Source organism: Sciurus vulgaris (genome assembly GCF_902686455.1).
Source record: "Sciurus vulgaris genome assembly, chromosome: 1".
Lineage (NCBI taxonomy): Eukaryota > Metazoa > Chordata > Mammalia > Rodentia > Sciuridae > Sciurus > Sciurus vulgaris.
The window spans coordinates 133,988,784-133,996,325 of NC_136461.1; the positions used below are offsets into that span (position 1 = coordinate 133,988,784).

At 36.1% G+C, this 7,542-nt stretch overlaps 1 pseudogene across 1 annotated transcript; it reads right to left on the reverse strand.

Annotated features, from left to right (window-relative positions):
• Nucleotides 1–1,552: 1,552 nt before the first annotated feature.
• Nucleotides 1,553–1,776, reverse strand: LOC306655454 (small nuclear ribonucleoprotein G-like; annotated as a pseudogene). Its single transcript has one exon. The product of its transcript is annotated as a small nuclear ribonucleoprotein G-like (transcript).
• Nucleotides 1,777–7,542: the final 5,766 nt, after the last annotated feature.

Here is a 7,542-nt window from a genome sequence, read left to right on the forward strand (position 1 = left end):
CTCACCAACGCTGAGGTGATTCAGCTCATATCTGCAGCTGGAGGCAGTCTCTTAAATAATTTTCGTTTGACTTGTCCTCACACACATTTTGATATCTGTCTGGGTGCCAGATAAGGTGTGTCCACCATGAGCATTTGCCTGGGTTTCACCTATGTTTGTAATAGTGCAACAAATGGCAGGCATTCTGTACATTCTGTTTGGAAGTTTTCCAACTTCCAAAGTGTCTAAGTAGAGGTGTGTCTTGTGAAAATGTAATTTATGGCTGTAACACTACCATTCTCATATGTCCTCCCATGGGTATCCTGAAATCTATATTTCTACACGGGAATACAAGCACTTCCTTAGTTTAGTTAAGAAAATGTGAAATACAAGTGATGGCTCATCTAAACAACTTGATGGTCAGGATACTTTATTTTCACCCAATTTTCATTTTGAAAAATTTCCAGCACACAGAAAACCTGAGGAAATGGTACATAAATATCTCAAGGACTTACACTTTAATTAAACAGTTGTACCCAATACTTTTCACATTTGCTTTCTATCCTTTCCTTTATCTCTGGCTGAAACATTTGAAAGTAAGTTGCAGATATGATGATATTGTACTTGGGAGTACTTGGCACTCATCTCCTGAGATGGAAGTTCTTCTGTATAACCCCCATAAAATTGCTAGACCTAATAAAATTAACATTAATTCCATACCACAATCTAATGCTAATCTTTATTCAAATCTCCCTACTTTATTAAAAGATCTAGTCAAAATTTATGCATTGTACTTGGTTATGGTATCCCTTTAGTATCTTTTTGTCTAGAACATCTCTTCCCATCTTTAAAAAATGTTTATTTAAGTAGCATTGACTTTTAGAAGAGTCCACTCCAGGTATCATATAAAATGTCCCATATTTTCCATTTTTTTTTTCTCATGGTGTCATTTAGTTGGACTTCCATTCCCTGTGTCCTTTAGAAACTCCATGTTAGATTTAGAAGTTTGATTATATTCAGACTAAACATTTTCTGCAAGAAAATGTCATATATACTTTTGAACCCTCCACTGCATCACATCATACTGTCCAGTGATTCTGGGAAAGAATAGCAGCCATTAGCTTTCTCTATTGTAAAGTACTATTTTCTCTCTTCTAATTACTAGACGTCTATGGCATGGCACTTGGGCACCAGGTGACTATCTTGCTCCCCAAAATGTTTCACTTAATAATTCTTTGAACTGTAGACTATTTTTTTAGAGCCATGTTAAGGTCAAAGGAAAATGGAGCAGGTGGCACAGAGAGATCCCCTGTACTCTGCACTGTCCTCACCTTTTTCACTACCAACTTTATAAACCAGAGTGATATATTTGTTATAACTGATGAACCTACATGGCTGCATCACTATCACTCAAAGTCCGCAACTTCCATGAGGGTTAACTCTTTTTTTCTATTAAAATGTTTATTAACAAAAAGTTTATGAAAATGTACATGACCTGATTTTTATGTCATAGCTAAACAGACCCTCTAAAGAGGGGACACAGATTTCTCTGCTGAACAGCCATTATTTATACTCATTCCAAGGCTTCTAAAATGATGATACTATTTCCTCATATTACCACCATTCCAGTATTGTTCTGTTGCCCACTAGTTGAAATCTATACACATTGTCTATCACAAGATTCATAAAGGGGCCAAATCCCCATAATATCCCCTGGACATGTCTACCACCATTTGATTTCAATGATAACTTCTTGTCCATAAATTTTTTCAGCTTGGGAGGGTGAGCTTTGCTCATGTTGTCTACTTGGCAGGCTCAGAGATGCTTTTGAGGGTTCACTCTTAGTGTGGGTTTTGACGTGTACCCACCATTGCAGTATCATACAGTTTTCTCACTGATCTAAAACTGTTTTTCCTGTTTATCCCCTTTCTTATTCTAGCCCTGGGAAATACCTTCTCCGTATTTTGCCTTTTCAGAATGTCATATAATTGGAATCCCACAGTCTATAGCCTTTCAGATTGACTTCTTTCTTTCAGTTACATGCATTAAAGGTTCTTCATGTCTTGTCACAGCTTAAAAGAGCTCATTTTCCTTTAGCTCTATACAATATTCCATGTCTTGGTGCACTATAATTTATCTGTTCATCTACTCAAGGATTTCTTAGTTCCTTCCAAGGTTTGGCAACTGTGAATAAAGCTGCTTTAAGCAGTATGAAGTCTTTGTGTTGTGTGGATGCAGGTTTTTATTTCCTTTGGGTAAATGCTGAGGAATACAGTTGCTGGCTTATGAGAAGACTGTTGTTTACTTTTGTAAGGAAGCACCAAACTGTCTTCTAAAGTGGCTGTACCATTTGAAATTCCCATCAGCAATGAATAAGTGTTCTTGTTGCTCCATATCCTTGCCAACATTTGATGGGTTCATTGTTTTGGATTTTGGTTATTCTACTAGGTGTGTAGGTACCTAATGATTTTAATATCCATTTATGAATCTTGCGTTAAGCTGTCATTGAACTGAGACATATCAAATGATGATTTTATAGTTTAGTACTCTTTCTACATTTATTAACCATTCTTTATAACAGTTATCATTTTGCTGTACTTCTAAAGTCTCTCTTTCAACCAGGGATTCTAAAGAAAATAAGGACTCTCTTTGGCCATGAGGATTCATCATGCTTTGTACTTTTCAGGGGCTCTCACAAAGCTATATGAAGGCTGGCTGTTAATTTTTGTATTCTCCCTAAACCTAGCCAATGCCTTGTGCATGAGTAGTACTAAGTATTTTTTAAAATTTAGTTTAAGAATAAGCCTCATATGTTGTTATGAATATAGACAACAAGCTCTCAATGTATGTATAAGTTCTTAGAAAATAGAAAATTATATGAATTAAACATATTATGGCAGAATATAAAAATATTGAAGGTACAACAACAATAGAAACTCAGAGTTTGCCGGACTACTTTTTAGGTTATTTATATCCCATAATTACTGATTTATATATCTCTCTTCCCCTAGACAATGAATTTATGTAGGGAATAGACTGCCTGACTCTCTGTATTCCCAGTACCCAAGGAGGGGTCTAACTCACAGTTGGTTCTCCATAAATACAGTAATCACTACTTAATATTTGAGTCAACAATAGACTGTTTATACAACATGGAGATGAAAAAAATCCTATCATCTAGAGATACTGTAATCCTCATAGCTTCATAGAACAAAGCATTTCTCACATGTTTATTGTGAGGTTGGTGTAAACAAACCTACTGTTTTGTCAGGTGTATAAAGGTATAGCAATACAATTCTGTATAGTATGCAAAACTTGGTAATAATAACTACGCTATTGGTTTATGTGTTTAACACACTATATGATTTATCACTGTTTTAGAGCACGCACCTTATACTCATAATAAACTAGTTTGTTGTACAACAATATGCCCTGTTATGCTGCCAACAGCCTCATCCAGCTTGTGTTTAGCCTGTCTCTTGATTACATCAGGGGCTATATCAAGTGATTGATCTAGATAGTCTAGGTTTGTGTAAGACCATGGAAGAACAAAATCTCCTAATAATGGCTTGCTTAGAACATGTCCTTGTTGTTAAGTGATGTGTCTCTATAGAGTAAATTAGTGAAATGAAGAAAGGAGGATTGTTGGGCTATTTTTTGAAGTAGTCACTAATCTTTAAATTTAGACACATGTACTGTGACTAGTTGGTCCTGTAATACTATGACAGCTTTCTAAACTCATCAGGATTCCAGTATTCTTCTATCCATCTAGTCTGTCTTTTTAGCCCTTAGTTTGCTTCCACAGGCTCACAATGCTTCAACCATCACATTTGAGTTTCAACAAGGAAGAAAGGGAAGGCAAGAAACAAAAGGATATTTTCTCAGTAGCTTGTTTGTGCTATTTCTGCATATATCCCCATTGACACTGGTATCATTGAAAGAAGTTGGAAAATGTTCTTTTTAAAAAAATATTTTTTAATTGTAGATGGGCACAATGTCTTTATTTAATTAATTAATTCATTTTTATGTGGTGTTGAGGATTGAACTCAGTGCCTCACGTGCTAGGCAAGCACTTACCACTGAGCCACAACCCCAGGCCCAGAAAATGTTATCTTTTAATTGGGCATATTGCTCCCCCAGCAAAATTAATATTCTTTTACTAGGTAAGAAGGGGTTGTAGTCTTGCATAATCATTTTGGGGCAAAATTTTCCAGTTTTCTATCTTGAAATTCTTAATAGAGTTATCTTGTCTCTTGAATTCATCCTTCCAGTTTTCTCCTGATGTGATTTTGTGGAGAAAGAATTTTGATTTATATGTGTACATATATGACAAGACATACATACATGTTTGTGTGTATAGACACAGATATATAAATACTTGTGCATAGGTGCATATATGTATAGTATGTGTTATATCCATTATCTGCGTATACTCATATACTTGTACATTTTATAATGGTCTTCTGGAAATTTTGGGAGAATATCTGGGTTTAATTAGAAGGAACAGAACCAATGAGTGCAGAGCTATCAAATTATGTAGGACTTTCACTTGTAACATTCAGAGATGGTTCTGATTAGCACTGTAGTAGATGTTCTTACACATTTGCCATTTACTTAGCAATAACTAGATTCTCACCATGAGCTGGTATTCCAGATCCTTGTTTTATTTTCTATCATATTTATGGACATCAAGGCACCATGGATTGAGCACCAGTGGGTAGACTATCTATCTGTCTGTCCATACTTTTGTCCATAGAAATTTGTCCTCAAAACCTCATTATCACATGAAAACTTCACCTTTGCCACTGATCATTATTTTACCACAGAACAACCACACCCCATGCAGCCACAACTGGCCATAGAACCATGTCCAAAAATAGCATTTTATTCTCACTAGAATTGAAATATCTTAGTTATGAAGCCTCCATTTCTAGTAGTGGCAGATAATGGATCATATCAATTCAAAGTTATTCCATTTCTTCCAGATTAAAGTCTAGTTTCTTGTGGATAGTCAATTCAAAAATTCTGTGCCCTGTCCCACACCACTGAGAAGCATTGAAGCAGTGCAGTGAACCAGGAGTCTTCTCCATGGTTGAGTTTCTCCATGGCTTTTTATTCCTTGTGGGTTTTTATCCCATGGTGTTTCCAGTTAGGATCTCTACCCTATTCTCTCTAGGGACCAGGTCACACACACACCATTCTGCCTTACATGGCCCATCATCAATTTCCCTACCTCTTCTCTGAGTTCTCTCTAGGTTTTTCCCTTAGGAAAGTTGTAATTGTGTCCTCTCTATGTGGTGAGTTATGTTTACAACATGGTGCTCCTTCTCTTTTGTGGCTAAGTCAGCCCTCCACGTTCAACATCGGGGGGTCTCAAAAAATTTTGGTCTCTGAAGTTTATGTCTTAACCACAGTCTTTAAAGATTTGTTTTGCAATTCAAAAGTCTTGATTTTGACTCTTTGTTCTAGTTATGTAATATTTTAATTCTCCTCTCACTTGTGCAATAAATCTCAGACACAGAGGACTTCCCACCAGGAGTGTCACACTGAGCAAAATTTCAAGGTATGTTTTTGTGCAATCACTTTAGAATCAGGGAGTTATTGTTGGTCATCTGAAAGAGCAGGCAGAATCTGACAACCAGCCTTCATGAATAGATTAATCCATTATAATGGTTTGGGGGAACTAGCTAGCTTATATTTTAACCTTTTCTGCCCTTTCTCTCACTTTCATCATGTGAGGATACATGTAGGATATAGAAACAAGGTCCCTTCTTGAAAACAGGACACACTGACCAGAATCAAATCTGCTGCACTTTAATCTTGCATTTCTCAACTTTCATAACTGTGAGAATTTATTTCTATTATTTATAAATTATCCCGTCTCAAGTATTTTGTTGTAGCAGCATAAAAGGACAAAGACAGAAATTGGTACTGAGAAGTGGGATATTGGAAAAATGTATTTTGCATGTGAGAAGGCCATAAATTTGGGGGCTAAGGGATGGGATACTATAGCCTGAATGATACTCCCCAATTCTTACATTGAAATGTAATAACAAATGTTGTAGCACTAAGAGGTGAGGCCTTTATAGGTTGACTAGGTCACAAGGTCTCTGCCCTTTTTGAATGGATTAGTGTCTTATAAAAGAGCTTGAAGGAATTAGCTAGCTTGTCTTTTTTTTTTGCCTGCTTTTACCCTTCTATCTTCTACCATGTGAAGCTCAGCAAGAAGCCCCTCTCCAGACCCTGAATACCAATGTATGGGTTTTGGACTTTCCAGCCTCCAGAACTAAAAGAAATAAATTTCTATTGAATTACCTAGTTTAAGATATTTTGTTATAGAAGTATGAATTGACTAAGACACCATTTATAGCTATCTAAATTTAATTAAAATAAATAAAAAATTGGTTCTTAGTCACACCAGCCATATTTAAAATGTTCAAAGTGGTGAAAGAGGGCATCCTTGGATGCCCTCTTTCACCACTTCTATTCAACATCGTCCTTGAAACTCTAGCCAGAGCAATTACACAAACCAAAGAAATTAAAGGGATAGGTATTGGAAAAGAAGAACTCAAACTATCCCTGTTTGCTGATGACATGATTATATATTTAGAGGAACCTGGAAATTGCACCAGAAAACTCTTAGAACTCATAAGTGAATTCAGTAAAGTAGCAGGTTACAAGATCAATGCTCATAAATCCAATGCATTTTTATACATAAGTGATGAATCTTCAGAAAAAGAAATTAGGAAAACTACCCCATTCACAATAGCATCGAAAAAAATAAAATACTTGGGAATCAATCTCACAAAAGAGGTGAAAGACCTCTACAATGAGAACTACAGAACACTAAAGAAAGAAATTAAAGAAAACCTTAGAAGATGGAAAGATCTCCCATGTTCTTGGATAGGCAGAATTAATATTGTCAAAATGGCCATACTACCTAAAGTGCTATACAGATTCAATGCAATTCCAATTAAAATCCCAATGATGTACCTTACAGAAATAGAGCAAGCAATTATGAAATTCATCTGGAAGAACAAAAAACCCAGAATAACTAAAGCAATCCTCAGTAGAAAGAGCGAAGCAGGGGGCATCACAATACCAGATCTACAACTCTATTACAAAGCAATAGTAACAAAAACGGCATGATATTGGCACCAAAATGGATAGGTAGATCAATGGTACAGAATAAAGGACATGGATACAAGCCCAAATAAATACAATTTTCTCATACTAGACAAAGGGGCCAAAAATATGCAATGGAGAAAAGATAGCCTCTTCAACAAATGGTGCTGGGAAAACTGGAAAACCATATGCAACAGAATGAAATTAAACCCCTATCTCTCACCCTGCACAAAAATCAACTCACAATGGATCAAGGACCTCGAAATCAGACCAGAGACCCTGCATCTTATAGAAGAAAAAGTAGGTCCAAATCTTCAACTTGTTGGATTAGGATCAGACTTCCTTAACAGGACTCCCATAGCCCAAGAAATAAAAGCAAGAATCAATAACTGGGATAGATTCAAACTTAATAGCTTTCTCTCAGCAAAGGAAACTATC